The following is a 21,241-nucleotide window of genomic DNA, read 5'->3' on the forward strand; positions in this document are numbered from 1 at the left end:
TTTTAGGAACCAAATTTCAATGCTTTCTCTACTATTATTTTCCTACTCCACCCCACATGTACAAATATTGAGTCACCCAATTGTAGCCCGTTAGATGTTTTATTTGTGCATACACTAAATATACTGGGAGTTGGAAGTGGAATCAAAGTGGCAAACTCTACTTCCAGCTGAATCTCATTCAAGTGAAAATCGAAACACATAAAAACTATATGCATATGCCAGTATACAGACAATCTAGTACAAGAGAACTGCACATCTACAGCTCATATGCACAAACTAACGGTCATTTATGTTCTGAAACCTGGCTAAGACGGTAGTGGGGATTCGACCGGGGAGGTCGTCCCTCAAACCTGGTTAGTTTGTGTTCTGAAACCTGGCTAAGACAGTAGTGGGGATTTGACCAAAGTCAATTCCATGTGAATGTGTGCAGGGTGAGGCAGCTGTCGTAACTCCTTTTTACAACCACCATAACCACCTACATTCAACTGAACATGTAGGGTTACTAATTGTCAGCATTCATCAGTACATGCCTGTGAACTAGGAAGAGATACTGTCTCAGATTCAAGGAAATCAGATCCAAGTATGTGAATCTTACTCCTTTACATTTACTCCATCCTCCCAATTTAATTAGATTACACTACTTGTTGGACAATCCTGATCCTTCTCTCTGTATGATAGTGGCAGACTTTCTCCTGGAAATTACTAAATGCCAGTAGATTTCCTTTGACCTAACATTTATTTCCTGTATTGTATATGCTTTTAAATCTGTTTTTTTATTATTGTTGTACAGTTGTCTATGCCAATAAAGGCTTGCTATAGTATGGAAGAGATACCTATTGTTAGTTACTCAGAAAATTCAAATAAAATCAAAACCATTCACATTTTAATGTCAATGTTCCCCACATTTTGGACATTTACTATAATTTATATGTTGACTACAATGGCATAAGCACCTGAATCATTTTTCAATTAAACTTTCTTTAAACAAGAGCTTGCATATGCATCAGAACTACCTTTTAAACTCTCTTGAGTTAATTAATTTGGTACAAGCATTTTTAACAAGAAAATTAGAGACAGGGGCGTACCTAGGCAAACTGGCGCCTGGGGACAAAACCTGAGTTTGGCGCCCCCCTCCCTGCCCGGCATATGGGCTGCCACCCCCACCCCCACCATGACCAAACAATGATTTTTTGTATCAGCTCACAAAACACCTCCCACTCCCATCAAAACATACATGGCTCTCTCCCCACCAACTCTTTTCCTAATTTCCTAATCACAACTACCCTATGAGGGAGGTTGTTAGCCTGAGAAACAACTCCAAGCCAGTGCAAGTGGGTATTAAGCATGTAAATCTCTCACAAATCACCCCCAGCAAAACATTTACCAAACAAATGTCAGCATCATCTCTCACAAAACACCTCCAGTGGAATCCACTCTTAAACAGCATCACTTTCAATGGTGTTTAAACTAGGGAGCTCAGATTCTTCTTTTAAACCTACCTTAAAGGGAGAATCTGGGGTCCCCGGTTAAAACAAAATTGAAAGTGATGCTGTTTGGGGGTGGATTTTCCCCCACCCTGAAACAGCATTACTTTTGAGGGTTGGAGATTCAGATGAAACAAATAGTAGATTCGGCTGGAATCTGGCCAAATTTGGGCACATTCGGACAAAAATTGTCCGATTATGTCCTGCCCAAATATGAACAAATGCAAATGCAAGGTATTTGGTTTGGGGGGGGGGGGAATTTTGGTGTTTTTTCGGCCTGCAGGGAGTGCATTTTTAAAGCTAGCAGCACCATGATTTCAGGTGGCTCCAGGAGTGTCTCCTGGTAATAGCATCCAAGCTTGGTGAGCTTTGCTTCTGGAATGGGGGTGGGGCGAGTTGAGAGAGTTCTGAGAGAACTCAGCCCACAGGCTTTCATGTGCAGGAGCGGGGAAACAAAATAATCCTTTTGGGGGCCCATAAAATTGAACCCCCAGAAGCAAAGGCCTCCAAACCTGGATGCTATTACCAGGAGGCCCTCCTGGAGCCACCCTGAAAGTCTGGTGCCTCTGTCTTAAAAAATGTGCAGCCTGCCTACGCACTCAGAAATTCCCCATTGGCTACAATGGAGCAAAGTCACTGCAAAACAAAGAATCTTGGGTACATTTCTTGGGGTGCCTGGAAGGGGTGTATTTTTAAAGCTAGTGACACCAAAATTTCAGGGTATCCTCTGTTAACTATTCTTATGATGCCACCCAAGTTTGGTGAAGTTATGTTCAGGGGGACCAAAGTTATGGTCCCTCAAATGGGTAGCCCCCATCTCAGGTTAGCTCCCATTGAAAACAATGGGGTTGGGGGCACCCCCTTTGGGGGTCCATAACTTTGCTGCCCCTAAACTAAACATCACCAAATTTGGGTGGTATCATCAGGACAGTCTCTGGATGGAACCCTGAAATTTTGGTGTTGCTAGCCTTAAAATGCGCCCCCTGCAGGCCGGAACATGAAAAACACTTAATTTTTTTTAAAAACCCACAAACGTCCCTGAAATGTTGGCGCCCCCCACGTGACCAAATGAGGGGCGCCCGGGAACATAGGGTACCCCCTGTCCCTAGGCAGGAACGCCACTGATTAGAGACCATCATATTAAAAATAACGTTTCCCATTGCCCCCCTCCCAAAGGGGGTGCCCCATCCCCCATTGTTTTCAATGAGAGCTAATAGGAGATGGGGGCTACACATTTGAGGGTCCATAACCTTGGCCCCCATGAACCACACTTCACCAAACCTCGGTGGTATCATCAGGAGGGTCTCCTAAAGATACTCTGAAATTTTGGTGCTGCTAGCTTAACAATTGCATCCCTGACAGCAGGCACCCCCCACCCCAAGGGGCCGGCCTAGATGTCTTCACTAGAAACATGCTGCAGTGAGGATGTTGGAACCTGGATGAAACAGAAGGCTTTCAAATGCAGGGCAGATCTCTCTTTCTGATGGCAAATCTTCCTTACAGCTTCAGGCTCCAGCCCTCAGAATTAGGGTTGGAGATTCGGACAGTCCAAATCCGAATTTTTACCGAATCTGCACGGATTCGGACGGATTCGGACGAGCAGGGGCCGAATCTGAGCTGTCCGAATCCTAACAGATCCGAATCCATGGGATTCGGATTACCAGCCGAATTTGTTTTTTATTTTTTGGTGTTTTTTCACATTTCGGCCTGCAGGGGAGACATTTTTAAACATATCAGCACCAAATTTTAAGGGTATCATCAGGAGACTGTCCTGATGATACCCTCCAAGTTTGGTGCAGTTTGGTTTAGGGGGGCCAAAGTTATGGACCCCCAAAAGTGGTATCCCTATCCCCCATTCTTTCCAATGGGAACTAAGGAGATGAGGAGCTACCCTTTTTGAGGGTCCATAACTTTGGCCCCCCTGAACCAAACTGCACCAACTTGGAGGGTTTCATCAGGATAGTCTTATGATGATACATTGAAATATTGGTACCGATACATCTACAAATGCACCCCCTGCAGGCACCCCCAGAAATTTGCACAAGATTCTTTGTTCTGCAGTGACTTGGCTGCATTTGCTGTCAATAGAGAATTTCTGGGGAGAGGGCTGTGGAGTGCACATTTTTTCATGGTAAACCCACCAAAACTTTCAAGGGGTATCTTCAGGAGAGTCTCTGGATATTTTCATCCAGGTTTGGGGAACTTTTACTTCAGGGGGAAGTGGGAGATGGGCCCTACCCTTTTTGGGTCCCATAGGAATTAAACCCCCTGAAGCAAAATTCCCCAAACCTGGATGGTGTCATCCAGAGACTCTCCTGAAGATAACCTGAAAGTTTTGTGACCATACCTTCAGAAATGTGCACCTCACAGCCCCTCTGCCAGAAGCTCCCCATTGACCTTAATGCAAAGCTAAGTCACTGCAGTTCAAAGAATCTTGGGCAAACCAAGCTGAGAGGTGCCTACAGGGGACGCATTTTGAAATGTATTGGCACCAAATTATCAGGGGTATCATCAGGAGACTGTCCTGATATTACCCACCAGGATTCAGTGCAGACTGAGCCAGGTATCTGAACCTCCCTCAAAAGGGGTGCAACTATCCCCGTGTTTCCAATGGGAGCTGATAGGGGATGGGGGCTACACCTTTGAGAGTCCATAACTTTGGCTCCCCTAGAACCAAACTGCACCAAACTTTGGGGGGGTATCTAAATCAGGACAGTCTCCTGATGTTACCCTGAAAGTTTAGTGTCACTAGCTTTAAAAATGCTGGTTTGCATTGTTTCACAGCTCACTCACTCCAGCAGGCTTCATGTGCAGGAGCCCGGTGAAACATGAAAGGCAGAATTTTAAAAACTAGTATTTATAAGCCTCAGGGGTATCATCAAGGAGACTGTCCAAGCTAATTACAGTTTGGTTCAGGGAGACCAAAGTTATATCAGACCCTCAAAGAGGGGCCTCTATCCCCCATTGTTTTCCAATGAGAGCTAAGGAGATGGTGGCTACCATTTTGAGGGTCCATAACTTTGGCCTCCTTAAACCTAACTTCACCAAGCGTGGGGTTGTCTGCATCAGGACAGTCTCTACAGTAATGATACCCTGATGACTAGTGCTGATAATAATCTAAAAAATGCGCCCCTGCGAGTACCCCCAAAAGGTTCTTTTTTTTTTCTGCAGTGACTTCTGCATTTACTGTCAATGGGGAATTTCTGGTGGAGGGCTGTAGGGTGCACGATATCAAGGTACAGTCACAAAATGTTCAGGGTATCTTCAGGAGAGTCTTTGGATGACACCATCCAGGTTTGAGGAACTTTGCTTATGGGGGGCAGTGGGGAGATGGACCCTACCCACAACAGTGAACCCACTTGGAAATAGCGGTCCCACCAAACCTGGATGGTGTCATGAAAGAAATCTCTAAAGAAGACACCCTGAAAAGTTTTGTCGGAGTTACCATGAGAAATGTGCACTCCACAGCCCTCCCACAGAAATTTCCCTATTGGCTGCAATGGAGCCAACCAGCCACTACAAGAGCTGGGAATCTGGGGAAATTTCTTTGGGTGACTGTGAGGGGTGCAGTTTTAGAAACTACTGTCACCAAATTTCCAGGGTATCATAAATGTACTGTCCCTATGATGCTCCACAAGTTTGGTGAAGTTTGGATTCAAGTTAACGTTATGGACCTTCAAAGAAATGTAGCCCCTATCTCCTGTTAGCTTCCAGTGGAAACAATGGGAGATAGAACACCCAACACGAGGGTCAATAACTTTGCCCCCCCTAGAACCAAACTGCACCAAACTTGGGGAGTATCATAGGGACAGTCTCCAGATGATATCCTGAAATTTTAGTGCTGCTAGCTTTAAAAGTGCACCATCTGCAGGCCAAAACGTGTAAAAACACCAGAAAATCAAAAAAATAATAAAACGGACCCGAATTTTTCGGATTTACCCGAATTTTCGGGTATATCCGAATCAGCTATGATTCGGATTCAGGCATACAAATCATTTTATGCCCCAAAATACCCAAATCCGAATTTTACCGAATTTTTTTAGTATTGACCAACCCTACTCAGAATAGAAATGTTCTTGCCCTTCAGCCATGGCTGGCATCTTCAGAGGATCATGCCACAGATGCAGGCGAAACGTCCAGAGAAAATGCTACTAGAACATGGCCATACAGCCCGGAAACCACACAAACACCCCAGCAATTCCAGCCGTGAAAGCCTTCGACAATGCTATGGCAATGTTGTAAAAGACATGGGTTTTGTTAACATGTATGTATTCATCACATCCACTCCAATATTTTCTTTTGTTTCAGACTGTTCTCTAAACTCCCACACATGATAGGGAACAGACAGGATCCAGGGAATAGCCAGTCCCTGAAGAATGAACAAGTATCAAGTTTTTCCAAAGGATTCAGCATGGTGTGAATAAATAGCTGCCCACAGTTAACAAGCAATATAACATCTAAGAAAGCATGATGCTGGATGTCATAGTTTCCACACCTTAGTAGCTTTAGCTTTCAAGGTTCTGAAACGTAGATTTGCATATGCTGTAAATTGGGCTTTTGAAAATATTGCCCTAAATGCACACAAATTCCAGGTTAGTTTCTGTGAATTCCTGAAAAATCACCATGTGATTTTTAAACAACCCTGTTTATTTTCTGAAATCCTTGAAGTTAACACATATCTTCCTTGTCTCATCACTGAATGGGCTAGATGAACTTTTGTTCTAGTCAGACCCCATGAATCTATGAAATTCAGGTTCTCTTCTGGAGTCTCAAATTCAGTGCAGGACAGGGCTCCTGAGTAGGGAGGCTGTAATAACTCCTTGGCAAAGCACTGTAGGACAAGCAAGGAAAACATTTCAGAAATTTAATCAGTCACAGTTTTCCATTATAATAGTAGCATATCTCTACGGGATTTACAGTCTGATCGTACGCAGGGTTACTCCTGACTAAGCCTGTTCATTTTGGTGGGCTTCTATACTCCACATGGGAATGCACAGTAGATGTGAAAGTGTTACTTACATAGTAAGGAAATTAGATAGTGTTAAACTGAAATAAAAAAGGTTTAACAGTCTGTTATTCTCTATGTAGTGAAATCATGGCAACATAGCATATAACATACAGTAAGTAGCTATGATTAGATGAGCTTGCTTTGCCTACATGAGATGTCATTTTGTGAATGGTTCTAGCTTGTAGTTCTTAAGGATATGGGGAGAAATAAATTCTACAAGCCTGAAGTCTGCTGAACCCTGTAATAAAATAATATGTTGCTAGATTCTGGATGTACATGAAGTCATTGTAGATTTTCACAAGGTATACGACTGATATTTATAGAACTTGGATAGCACTATTGTCTACACAGAGCTTAAATTGTACTTAACCACATAATAAATTAAAATGTTTGGGAAGAGAAGCCTTCCACATGTTTCTCTGGCTTTTGAGAAACTCCATAGGATTGAAACATTTTGTTTTTGTTTTAGAAATTCTTTTGATGTGTAGAAAAAATAATAATGATAAACCTGAACTCTCATAGCTGCAAGAAGTTAACTTTGATACATAAATAAAACCCTTTTACAACCAAGCTGATTGCAAATTAGTAGTAATTCCTAGGGCAACAGCACATATATTGTAAACAGAATCTGGATGGGAGACATATGGATAATAACTATGCTGCGTTGATCTTCATGATGGAAGAAATATTGAATAAATAACAACAAAAACAACAATACTTTTATAAATCAGTTTTTATACAGTTTTTTAAGGGACCATACTTTCAATGGAAAATATTTCAGAATCAAGAGATGTTTCATAAGGGGCCAGCCACCTGGTTTCCTGTTTTTAATTCATGAATCTCTAAAAGTTTTCACCAAATCAGTTTGGCAAAGTTTAATCAAGCCGTCCTTTGGGATACCTAAGTTCAATAGGCCAGCTCTATGAGTATATGAAAAAAAAATCTTCTAAAATGTAGCTATGAAACTGATTCCAGTGTTACTTATATCACAATCAATGTGTACTGTTTTCTTTGGGAAAGTTACATTGCACATTTTCTGGCCCTGTAATACTTGCCTTTCAGTGTATTCTTCCTCCTCCCAACATATGTGTTGCTTTCATGGTAATCTTGTCTGGTCCCTTTGATCTAGTTTAATAATAATAGTGAGAACCTAGTGATGTAAGAAAATCTAGACTTTTCATATTGTCTCTCCTCTAGCTCAGATTCAATGGGAATAGTTTATCTCCTTGGTGTTCTGAAGCCATAAACACGTGGTTTTCTTTTTGTGGTTATAACCCAGATAAAAACCATGTGCTTGTAGTGGGAAATGTCATGAAGACCAGTTTTCTCATGGCATTCTATCAAACAGGAGAAATCTGAGGATTAGCTATAAGCAAGGGGGTCTCAGACAAACTCTCATTTTAATTCATTAAAACTTTTGGGTTTATTTTAATAAGGAATGTTATTATTCTTCGGCACGCTGGTGCATGACCCACTTGTAAGACATTCTTATGCATTCAGAGAATTACACATGCGTCTCCAATATCCTACCAAAATCCTGGATATAGAGCTATTGAACATGTCTGGAACACATTGACTAACTCCTATGGGAAAACACTTACATACATGTGCAAAACCTCAATGAGTTATACACACAACAATGATATTTGAAATAAGGAAAAGATTGTGCAGCTCATACACATTTTTGTCACCCTTATGGCCGATCTCACTGTACTTCGTATAAAAAGTGGCTTTATTGTACAGTACTACTACATTCTTCACAGTCCAGTTTAAGTTCACAGATATAAGTGGAGGAATATGGACATGGTAGTAACACAGCATGAGGCTGTCTGGACCCCAGATACTGAATATCACTTAACTTTGTAGTTTGGACAAATTATGAAACATTCATGTATCTTCTGTTCTGTGGAATGTGATACCCATGTTACCTTTTCCAAAAAAGCCTTGCACCCAGTGAATAACAACTTGCTGGTGGTCCCTGGACTGAAAGCTGTCCAGTTGTCCTCAACCAGGGCCAGAGGCTTTTCAGGTCTGGCCCCAGGCTGGTGGAAAACTCTATCAAGCAAGATAGAACTGCAGTTTTACAGGTCATGTAAGATAGAGCTATTCTGCCAGGCAAATGATTGAGGCCTGTAACAGTGTCTACCTAGCTCATAGGTGTCAAACTCATGGCCCTCCAGATGTTATGGACTACAGTTCCCATCATCCCCTGCCAGCATGATGCTGGCAGGGGATGATGAGAACTGTAGTCCACAACATCTAAAGGACCGCAAGTTTGACACCTATGACCTAGCTGTTGTCCCTTTTCCTTTCCTTCCCTCTTCTTCTTTCCCTTTTCTTTCCATTAAGATCACTATGGATGGTTTTTGGTATAGGGAGATGTTACTGATGTGTTTTACCCCTCACGTTCTGTCATGGCACCAAAATGTTAAACTGGAATGTTTAATATAGATTTTATTACGTATTGCAATTGTTTTGCTGTAAGCTGCCATTAGCCCATTAGGAGAAAGTCAGCCAATAAACTAAACAAGCAAGCAATCCTTACCTGGTACAAAGGCTGATTCCGCATGGGCCAAAAACAGCAGTGTGAAAACGGTGTGAAAATGGTATAAAAGGGTTTAAAACATTGTAAAAGGGTTTATACTGTTTTCACACCGTTTTCACACTGCTGTTTTTGGCCCGTGCGGAATCAGCCAAAGTGAATTATTCTTACTACCTGACAAAATGATACAAACAGCTCATTCTCCCAGTAGCTATACACCTCATTTGGTGTATAAGTTATCATTTGGCAGTTATCTGTATCCAGATATTTATTTTTAAAATTAATGTTATATTTAAACAAAATATAAAAGTGAATAAATCTTTACAGATAAAACTAGTGAAACATTAAATCTAGATACAAAACGAATCTTGATATTTGGTATATTCTAATTTTGAGAGTGCCTTTCATACCAATCATCCATTAAAATAATATTATTCTTTTAAATTTAACTTTCTTTTAAAAATACCAACTAATTATTATATATGCTAACTACAATAAATATCCTGGCAAACAATACAGTATCATAAGTTATCCTAGTTCCAATATTAAAGTATTTTACCATCAATATTAGTATAAAACACTATACCCCATATATTATAATTGACAAGTTATTTTTCTAATTTACACAAGACTTTATTAAGACATACCAAGTAGGTTTGAGCAAAAGCTAAAAAAGAAATTGGAAAAATTCAGGTTTATTAGGCTTCAAAATTATCTCTCATTATTTCCAGTTATTTCTATTGAGAGGGGCTACCCCTTTGGGAACCGATAGCACCCTAGCACTGGATCCCCTGAACCAAACTTCACCAAACATGGGTGCTCTTATCAAGAGAGACTACTGAAGCCACCCTGCATGCTTGATGCCTCTACCTTGAAAAATACACCCCAGCAGACACCTGCAAACAGCCAATTATATAACTTCATCAGAACGAGAAAAGGGGGAGAACAAGGAACAACAAACAGTATATTTTTCTTCTGGAAACTTGTAAATAACCAGGTCAAACCAGCCCTGAAGGCCTCAGACTTCCCCCCCTTACCAACCCACTACCAAGCCCAAGCAGAAGCAACTGAAACAAACAGCAAATAATTTTTTAAGGTAAACATTTTTTTAAACCCTTTGATGTATTTCCCATGCAGGCAGGTCTTCATATGCAGGACTGCAGGGGATCCCATGAATACAGGTGGTTCAAGAACCAGACAGAGGGGAGGACAAGTTCAAGAGCCAAAAAACCCTCCTTCATCTATCACTCAACCTCAGCCAGGAACAGAATGAGCTGCCCCGGAACTAGGACTGTAATTTATACTGTTTGTTCAGGCACCAAAAATCCAGAAATTTGAAAATATCCCAGGGAATAAAAACCTTGTTTGAAAGTTGCACTCTTGTGAGTGGGGTTCCTTGAGCTTGTGGAAACATTGCAATAGATACAAGCTTCAGGGCATTTTCGCACATGCAGAATAATGCAATTTCAATCCACTTTCAATGCACTTTCACAATTGTTTGCAAGTGGGTTTTGCTTTTCTGCACAGTAAAATCTAGCTGCGAAGTGGATTGAAAGTGCATTATTCTGCAGGTGCGAAAGTGTCCTAATTAGTGCTGGAAAATGTATCACCTATCCATGTATTTACAAACATATGAGAAAATCAGGGAAAGAATGACAGAGCTGGAAATACAAGTGTTGAAGTTGCATGGGTCCCCAAAGCAGCTGCCAATTCTGCTCCTTGCAAATCTGATTTTAAAAATGCTAGATATCTTTCTCATACATTGAACAATGCAAACTTCTAAGCATTCTCCATCACCTCCTACCCAAGCAAGAAGCATGGATTATCAAAAATTACAGTGGCATGCTGTAGGTACTAGCCACCAAACCATTCATCAAGAATCATCAGGAATAAAGGTACACAAAAGCTTAGAGAGGATGTTTTGTATATTCAAGGAGTGTGTTTGAGTGATTATAACCCTACATATTGTGGCAAAGAATTTCTTCTGAGAACAACTGGAATCTTCAGAAGAATTCTGAACTGTAAGTAGATGGGAAGAAATGGAAGTAATAGGACTACTGCTGTCTAGCCATAAGAGAGCAATCTTATGAAGGAGCAGTTGAGAGCTGTATTTAAGTAGTTTAGATGCGGCACACTTGAGCTCCGTGGTCTTCAGGTTGTCTCCTTCAGAGAACTGATAATTATAGTTCTCTGTCTAATGCTACGCTTGCCCCAGCAATTACAGGTATTGAAGCTGCCATTAAGTTGCTTTATCATAAGCAAGGGTCTGATAAGGGGCACATAAATAGTATTAAATGTCAAAATGTCAGGTCATATTATGGATAATGTGCTTATCTATGAACAAACAAGCAATATAATTATTTCCATTCTTTGAGAACTGCATTTTCAGATCAAAGGTATCCACCATCTCTTGTTGAGTTCATGTACTGACTACAGTCTTATTACTCAGTTTCCCACTTAAAAACATCAAAAATTTGAATTGCCTTACAGCTAGCACAAACTGCTCAGGAAATACAAATTAAACATCTATAGGGACTGGAGAATACCAGGCTGGAGCTTTGTTGGGATAATTAATAGACTCAATGTCATATCACAAGCCTATACCTCTGCAGTTAAAAGTAGGCATGTGTAGTTGGATATTTCTAATCCAAACATATATCCAAAAGCACCTTATCATTTTTGGAGGTTTTTCTTTTGTATATTTGAATATCTAGAGCAGTTATTCGGGATTCTTGGAATACTAGTATCTGGGTTTCAAATATTTCAACATATTTGGGGCCAAAGTTTTAATTAATTTATTTATTTCATGTATTGCCCAACAGGGACCAAAAGTGGCTCACACTGTTCTCCTTTCCTCCATTTATCCTCAAAACAACCCTGTGAGGTAGGTTAGGCTGAGAGTCTATGACTGGCCCAAGTCATCCAACCAGCTTCCATGGAAGAGTGGGGATTCAAACCTGGATCTACTTGATCTTAGTCAAACACTCTACCCACTACATCAGACCTGTTTTACTTCCATTTAACATGTTTCTTGGGCAATGGGAGGGAGGGGGAATGCTGGATTTTGGGGGGACTGTGCTGGTGTTGCTTTGCCTGTGCTTTGGATTAAAGCTGCTTGCCAGCCAGGCAAGACCTTCTAGATATATTCATTGCTTGTTTGCCCTTTGTTTTAAATTATCATTTTAAAGTTTTTCTGTATTTTTTCCAAGGGTGGGATTAGTTATGAGGGAGGAAGCCTTTGGTTTTGTTCTGGCTCTTTAAAAAAATACTTTTCCTTCATTTTATTTTGCATTGTTTTTAGGTTCAAAAGGCTAGTGCTGTTGTGTTGGATTCTCATTTGGCTTGTTTTAGAATGTTTAGCTACTTTGCAATGCCATTTTCAAAGGCTTTGTGATGCAGGGGGAAACTTCCAGGTTGGGTTCCCTGGTCTGATGTTGGTTTTGTTTGGCTTGCTACACTGGCCACATTGGCCCTAGGTTCTGCATGGCTTTTATGGCTTGAGACTGGATCTGTGCCTTAGTTAAGTAGGTTTGGTGTGGATTATCTAGTTTGACATTGGTTGTGTCAGGCTAGCTCATTGGCCCATGGCTCTCCTGGGATTCTCTGGTTTGACATTGCTCCTATTGGGCTTGAACGTTCTGTTTGCATTTGGAAGGTTTGAGGCAGTGGCTGGTCTTGTGCATTTGACTATTGACTTCTTTGCCACTGAGAAAGCATGTAATTTTTCCCCCATAGGAAACAATGGGAACAAGTAGTATGGCCAAGAGTGAGGGCCTTCAGTTCACTCACTTCCTAAGGGAGCAGTCTGGGGAAGCCAGCTGGGAAGCTGATACTGACACTGCCCTGCTGAAGGGTCTGAGCCAAGAGACCCCTGGAACATTGGTGGAGTTGCTGGGACTTGACTGTCCTTGTTCTTGACTGCCAGTAGTCCTGGCAATGACCCACTTGGAACTTTCATGGTATGTTAAATGGTCAGCCACCCTTCCTGAGAATAGAATTTGAACCTTCAAATTAAGCCTGAATCCAAACTGGAAGCCAGTGTAATTCTGGAAGAGCCAGTGAGCAGTTGCTGGCTTGTTCCATTGTGCTCAATTCTTCAATAGAGCACAATGGGACAAGCCCGCAACCTGAGACTTTCCAACCTTCCTATCATTCAGAGAGAGGTTATGTGATGATATCCTTTAGGATTCTTAAACAGCAGAGCTAAGCTGTTTTTCATGGGTAAAAAATAATACACAACTTGGATCTTAGATATCTTTTAGGAATTGGAGTCAACTTTCAAGTACAATGATACAGAGCCTGGATCAGTCAACAAAAATACATTGAATACAGACAGACATTAATATAATTTATTATCTGCCAACTGTGTAAAATCTGAGCTGAGCTTTTGTTTCCTTTCTATGGAGTGGCATTAAAGCCAGGCTATGGTGAGAAGTGTGAGTCAAAGCTGATGGCTCATAGCCTATGATCCTCAGTGAGACAGCCCAGTGAACTCAGGACCAGTCCAGGAACTGGATATATACTGAATATTTTTGTTGCTTTTCTAAATTATAACTTTGTGTTTCTTTGTAAACCACTACCCTGTGAGGAAAAAAACAAGATTAAAATACCGAAATAACTTCATTTTCTTCTTCAATGGGAAACTGGTAGTATTTAAGACAGACAATAGCACAACACTTTGTGATTTACCATGTATTTCTATTCTATTGTTACTTCACCAGTGTATCATGGTGATTAATGCTATCACTGTTCAGTCAGACTATATTCCTCACCCAGTTTGGAATTAAGTTGTTCATGTCTATTTTATTAATGAGCTTACGAACACAACACAATTTGGCCTCCAGTTGATGAGATAAGGTGGGGAAACAATATCTGACCACCAATTAGTGAATTAAGCGAGGGGGGAGTAATCAAAAATGTGCCCTATCAAAACCAAAAAATACCCCTTTCAGGAAGTGACCAGACTAACTGATTACACTAGGCTCCACAACTTGAAAATGGATGAGGTGATTAGCAGCAAGTATGGCACAGTGTTTTAATTCTGTTTTGTGGCCTTTACCATTATGAACTTGGGGGAGTTATCTTGAAGAAACTTCCTTCCCTTATTGCTGGAATTCTTACCATGTATTGATTATACCTAGTAAGATTAAAGGAGTTGTGTCGACTAAGAGGCATATGGAAATGCTTCTTTGAGAGATTGTCCTGTTTTCTTCCTTTCTTAGGGTTATTTGAGTTACCCATAAAAGTCATATTGAATAAGCTGTACAGATAAAAAGCTGGAAGTATTTGACTGGATGGAATTGCCTGATACATGGTCCTGGATAACTCTCAGATTACTCAGCCCTTCATCAACTTTGAAGGATGGGGGTTGCAACTCTCATTCAAGATTATTTCTACACCTGAAATTGTCAGCAAAGAATATGTAAAACTAGTGAAGGATGCTGGGGAGATGATCCTGCTGGTATACCATCTGTCTAGGCTAGCTCACCAGTGGATACCCTGCCAAGGCTAGTAGAGACAGTCTCTGACTGAGTGTTGTGTTTCCCAAAACTGGAAGTCTTGAGGGATTTCAGTGTCCATGTACACACGGCCTTGTCTGATGTTGCCTTGGATTTTATGTCATTCATGACAACAATGGGATTCTCCCAGGTTGTGACAGATCCTACACATGAAGCAGGTCACATGCTAGATTTGGTTTTTTGTGTGTGTGCAGACATTAATCTGGATAATTCAGTTGTATCTGAACCATTTCTGGGGTCAGATTATTTCCTCTAAAGGTTGGGTTGATTTTTCTACTCTCCTCAGCAAGGGCTGATGACTAGGCTTGGTAAATACCCTAAAATTCAGTAAAATCCAGATTCTGATTTATTCAGGCATAAAATTATCTGTATGCCCAAATAATACAAATAACATATTCGGATATACTTGGATATTTGGGTATATCCAAAAAATTCAGGTCCGTTTGAACTTTTTATTTGTGGGTGTTTTTCACATTTTGGCCTGCAGGGGACGCATTTTAAAAGCTAGCGACACCAAAATTTTGGAGTATGATCCGGGGACTGTCCTGATGATACCCCCAAGTTTAGGAAAGTTTGATTCAGGGGGGCAAAGTTATGGACCCCCAAAATGGGTGTAGATTTAAAAATGCGCCCCTGACAGTCACCCAAAGAAATTACCCAGATTCTGTGCTCCATTGTAGTCAATGGGGAATTTCTTGGGGAAGGGCAGTGTGGTGCACATTTTTCAAGGTAATACCACAAAACTTTCAGGGTATCTTCAAGAGAGTCTCTTGATGACACCATCCAGGTTTGGTGACCTTTGCTTCAGGGGCCCAATGTTATGGGCCCCCAAAACTGTAGGACCCATCTCCCTCTGCCCCCCTGAAGCAAAGTTCACCAAACCTGGGTGGTGTCATCAAGAGAGTCTCCTGAAGATGCTCTGAAAGTTTTGTGCCTCTGCTTTCAAAAATGTGCACCCCACAGTCCTTCCCCAGAAATTATCCATTGGCTGCAATGGAGCCACTTCAGAGCACAGAATCTCCCAGCTCTCTTTAGCAAGTTCTATGGTGGGAAAAATTAATTGTTTTTTCCCACCATAGACTTCAATGGGGCTTGCTGTTATGCTCAGCTGGCTCTGTGCTGGAGATTTTATTGGGGACTCAGGGGGGATGTCTTGCTCTGGGTGGGGGCACTTATTTCCTGCAGGGCTGCTGATGTGTCTCCTGAAAGGAACCAGCAACTTTGCATGGTTGGGCATTAGTTCTGTGGGCATCAGGTTCACCTTCAAATGGATGCCCACAGCATTTGCCCCTCCCATGTAAACTTCAATTAAGTTGACTGGTTCCTTTCTGGGTTTTGCAGCATGGGGCTGAGGGATGGGTGGTTTCCAGCACATCTGTCAACCCCTCTGGGGTAAGTGCCCCAGGAAGGGCAAATGTGCCAGTGCACAGTTGTACTGCTCCCTAACGCACCCCCCCCCCAATTGGACGGGGCTGCAGATCTGGAAATCCAGGCTGTGGCAGGGCTGTGCTGGTATCCTGATCAAACGCCAGCATGGGGGGGGGGGAGATGAGGGCATTCCCAGGAATGGAGCCAACTCCTAGGTTAGGGCTGAGAGTGCTGCACCCTGACCCTCAGACTGTAAGCCCGATAGGATTTTCCAGTCGTGGGGGAGTTTCAGAGCTTTTTCTTGCTCTCTGTGCTGCTAGACAGCTCTCTTGAAGGAGAAGCAGCAGCGCCACAGTAGCACTGCATCCTGCCACTTCTGGTTTTCAATGGGGCTGTTGGCAGTGACATAGTACCAAGGGGATGGAGGGTGCGACACACCGGGCGTGTGCTCATGCGCAGGCATGAAGGGAGTGTGGAGGAGGCATGGAGGGGGCATGAAGGGGGCATGGCAGGAGGGCAGGGCCCCAGGTGCAGTTCTCCCTCACTCCGCCCCTGGTTGTTGGTCCCTACTGTGGAGAAAGGCAGGATATAAAAGAAGTAAATAAAAAATAAATGTAGCTGAAGGTGAGAGGCAGATAAAAGGTAGATTGGTGAATGGCTAAGGTGAGAATGAGAAAAGCTTTCTTTGTGATTTACACTGAAATCTGGCATTGCCCTTTTTTCCATAACCTTATTTATAAAACCAAAGAAAAGTCACAGATTCAATGTATGTTGAGTATTTGGGACTAGATAAAAATTCTGTCAATTTAGCACAGGTTATGCATTTGGATCCCATGGTATAAATTACTTTGGCACAGCAGTCTTAATGTTTAGTTGTGGTCTTAATGTTTAGTTTTTTATATCTCGTTTTCCTAAATCCAGCCTACATTTCCAAGCAGGCTCATACATGTATGTAGGTATTTCCTCGCAATACTTCTTTAAGTTTGGAGTATTTCAGATGCATGTATATACATGAATGCAGATACAACTAACAGGAGGTCGCTGCAATTGCTGTGTATAGTAGCTTACCTTTTTCTGATGACTAAGATGCCTGGAATTCCTGCCATCTGTCACTTGTCTTCATTATATTTTTGAAGCCTATAGTTAGTGTCACTTTCAGCATTGGCACGTGGGCAACTAGGAACAAACAGTAGTAAGGACACGAATTCTGGAGAATATAATTGGATCTTGGAAGGGACTATAGTGGCAAAGCTTGCAAAAGATCTAGGCTGGAGAGTGAGAAGGCAGGCACAGAGCAAGCAATAGGAAAGAACGCTCAGGAGGGTACAGAAAATATCAAAACTGCCAACCAGATAAAGCCAAGATTTGACTGTTGCCAGGGCAATGGTGTCAGGCCAAGCCATGAGGAACCATGGAATTTTTTTGGCTATTTTATTTTATTATTGTATTTTGGTTTTCGGGGCTGCTAAGGTCATAAATAAACTTTAAATAACCTGCAGGGGAAGCACAGTTTGTTCAACCTCAAGTAATTTACCTCAAGGGGCAACAGAATATATCCCACAAATTCTAGATCTAGAAACAGATCCAGATGTTTCTAGCACTCTCTTCTCAGACAAAACTTTGGCTCTGATTGGCCAAATGTCTGATATAGTTAAATTATTTTGGGATACTTCCTTACCCTTGTTTCAAAAACATGCAAGAAGTAGTGTTGGAAAAAGCTCTCCCTCTTAAGAAATGGTGACGAGAATGCCACTCTAATCCTGAATTAATGATATGGCAGCAAGAAGATAATCCTATTAATTTCATTACATCTTATTTCCACAGAATGAAGTTAGAACTGGAAGATCCCATTTCAGTTTACTTCTAAATGAGCTTACTTACAGGATGGATTGTGCTTTCGGAGCCTAGTCTTGATAGTTTCCTGTGCTTTTGCATACGTTTAATCAGTTCCATTTTATTAGCACCGTAGACAAAATACGTATGCATCTATTGATGCATGGTAAGCTGTGGATGTTTTTGGAGCTGACTGGTGCCATGCATCCCCAGATGTTCCTGATCAAAACCAGATGTCCTTTGCATCAGAAAGACTTCTAACAACATCTATGGGAAGCTAAACTAAGAGTAACTGATGCCAGATAGACCTGCTTTGATTTAAATAAATCAAAGCTCATCACAGCTATAGTAATTAATAACCCGAGACGAGAGAAAACATGAACAATAAGAGAAATCCATTCAGAAAACTATCAAGAAACTAACAGAGACTTTTGGGTTGAAATGTAGGGGCAGTGATTATAATCATGGAAACCAACTGGGAAGCACCAAAAATTAAGGAGCCAAATCGCAGACATAAATCAAGGATAAGGATTTTGATTACAATAGCCTTCTTCATCATGACAGCACCTGAAAAGCAATTCTTCACTTGAATCATTGTGGGCACAAATGCCAGAGCTCTGGTTAATGATATAAGACAAGGTCTTGAGCTGTAATTATGTTCCTTACCTCATGTATCTGGCAGAAGTATTAATGAATCAAGGCTCCAATAATTATAGCTGGAAGGCTTAAAATGTACAGAAGGGAGGGAGCAGGAAGATCCGGTCCTGATTCCACTGAATGAAATGCTGTCTTGCTTTACAAACATAAGAAAATACAAAATATTTTGTGATCCATAGATGTTATACTTCTAACAATTCAATATATTAATACTGAAAACACTTATTGTCCATTGATTTTGTAATTGTATAGTCATCCAGTGCAGCAAGGCAAATATTTTATTATTATATATAATGCTGCGGCCCCAGAGTGACTGTGGCCCGCGAGGGTGCCTCCCCATGGAGGCACCTCCATTTTCTTTCCCCACACTTACTTCTCTCCCTGCAGAGCTCCACAGGGAGAAAAGTTACGTGTGGGGAAAAATGGAGATGCCAAAAAGTGGCACCTTCAATCCAATGCCATTCCCACTGCGCAGGCAGGGAAATGCTGTTTCCCCAAAGCCTCGCTCATTGAGTGAGGTAGCAGTGATGTATCTACCTGGGAATGAGGGGTACCCTCTGCCCCTGGGTGCACTAACCTGGTCATGTGGGGGGCGCAAAATCCATGTAACCAGGAAGAAGACAGCGAGGCAGCAGGAAGTCCTGCTGCCTCGTCGTCTTCAGGCGGCCTCAATCCTGCCCAAGTCGTCATTGACATGGGTAGGGTCAAGGGCGCCCCCTGCTGCCCCCTTGCTCCTGGCTCTTAGGGAGCTGGCAGCCAGCAGCCCTTGCTGCCCTCCTGTCTGGGGAGGCAGAAAAAACTGTGGTCTATTGGCCTCTGGCACTTGCATTTATAGCACTGAGACCAAGGGCGGGGCTTATGGGTGTGTGGCCATGCCCCCAGGGTGGCATGGGGGTGTGGACACCTTTATTAATAGAACACAGTATTATAATTCTTAATATAATTGAGCCACTGTCCAGCATAAGTGTGTAATGTTTGGTTTTTGGTTTGTTTTACTTGTGTTGCCATTCACACTGTTCGCATTATTACTGGAGGTGTGGCCACACCCCCAGAGTGATGTGGGGTGTGACCATGCCCCCTAAGCCTCACCCCCAATAGTCGTCTGTCTCTTTTGACTCCCCAAAGGGGAGGGCTCCGGGAGCAAAGGGGGGTGGAGCCCCACCCCCGGGGGGGGTGCCCAGAGACAATTTGTCTGGGTGCCATTTCCCTCAGTACGCCTCTGTGAGGCAGGGAAATAGCATTTCCATCCTGGTGCGGGGGGAAGCATGGCACTGCCTCATTGTGGAGGTGGCAGGCGTGTGAACAGCACCCCTGGAATGGTGTTTTTACCATTCCAGGGGCGCTGTTTTTGGCCCATGTGGTCTCCTCCTCAGTTCTGCTGCAAAATATTACCAGATTCCTCAAGTTCCACAAAAAGTTTCAACATCAATACAGAGACTCTCATTTTAATAATGGAAACCAATGGAAAAGCATTGAAAATTAAGAGCCTAAATCAAAGCCCTAGAGCAGGAGCAGAGATTTTTGATCATAATGGAATGACAAACCCTTGCAAAGTAATTACAAATAGTAAATAGTTTCAGGATTGTTACCCACTACTGAGCTGTAGGACCAGTTTATATGTTAGCGAAAATACAGCTGGATGAATGTCTGATGTAAGTTTTCAACCTAGTGGGTCAATGGGGAAGTTACCTCTCTTTATCCTTGAGGAGGCAAAATGTTCAAATAAAAGAAGCAGTTGGATGGACTGGAGTTTCTGAGCGTCTGCCAGGGTTGCAACCGTGGATTAGCTATCTGAACACTTCCACAATACTTAACAATTAATGAAAGAGGGGGAAAGCAGGATTTCAAGGCACTTTCAGCTGGTTCTTACTGTGCATGAAGTCTTTAGAAAAAAATATTTTAAGGATACTTACAGGATATCTAAGCTTTTTGCTCTTGGTGTTCAGCTGAGAGAGCTAGCCCACCATGCAAGCAACACTGTCAGTGAAGTCTTCCTGGGTGGTTTAATACATTCAGTATGGGGATGCTCAAGAAAAATGGTATGTTCGTACAAATCCACACTCTAAAACTGGTAGTTGAGCAGAGTTGGAGAATAGTTAACTCTGTAGATGGAGAAAATGACTTCTCAAAATACAGATACCTTCACTGTTACCATAAGTAGGAAGTTTCCACTTTGGTCGGAAGAATTAGCAGGAGACAGAGAGTGAGAGAAGGTATCTGCGTTCTATTTTTTTTTAAAAAAATTATTGTATCATTTGAATATTCCATTTTATATTAGTATTCTTCTTCATTCATTTTCAAACAATACATTTTCCCCTTTTTTCCTCTCCCCCTGTATTTTCTTCATAATTTTATCAAACAGCAGTAAGTTCATTCTTTGTAATATCTTCTCACATATTTCCTCATTGACTCCAGCTTCTTTCATCCAGTCCACATATATTGTCCATATCTTCAAATTTTCGCTCTTTTTATCTTGCCACAGTTGATTTTTTGTTATTATATCGAAAATGTCCAGGGTCACTTGTTCCCAAATATATTCCAACCATTTCTGGATTGTCCATTTTTTCTTTCCAGCCTAAAGCTATTGTTGCATGTGCTGCTTTAATCATTATTTTATACATATAGCTATATTTTTATCCACCTTTCTATCCTCCATTACACCCATGCACATTAAATCAATGTTAATCTTCACCAGTTTCTCGATATATAACATTAGAGTTGCCCAAAAATTTTTCACTTCTGAACATTCCATCCACATATGACTATAATATGCCTCCTGGTCTCCACAGTGCCAGAAGTCCTTTAATCATGTATGCTAGTTGTTTTGGTG

Source organism: Sphaerodactylus townsendi, linkage group LG08, assembly GCF_021028975.2.
Source record: "Sphaerodactylus townsendi isolate TG3544 linkage group LG08, MPM_Stown_v2.3, whole genome shotgun sequence".
In the NCBI taxonomy this organism is placed as follows: Eukaryota; Metazoa; Chordata; class Lepidosauria; order Squamata; family Sphaerodactylidae; genus Sphaerodactylus; species Sphaerodactylus townsendi.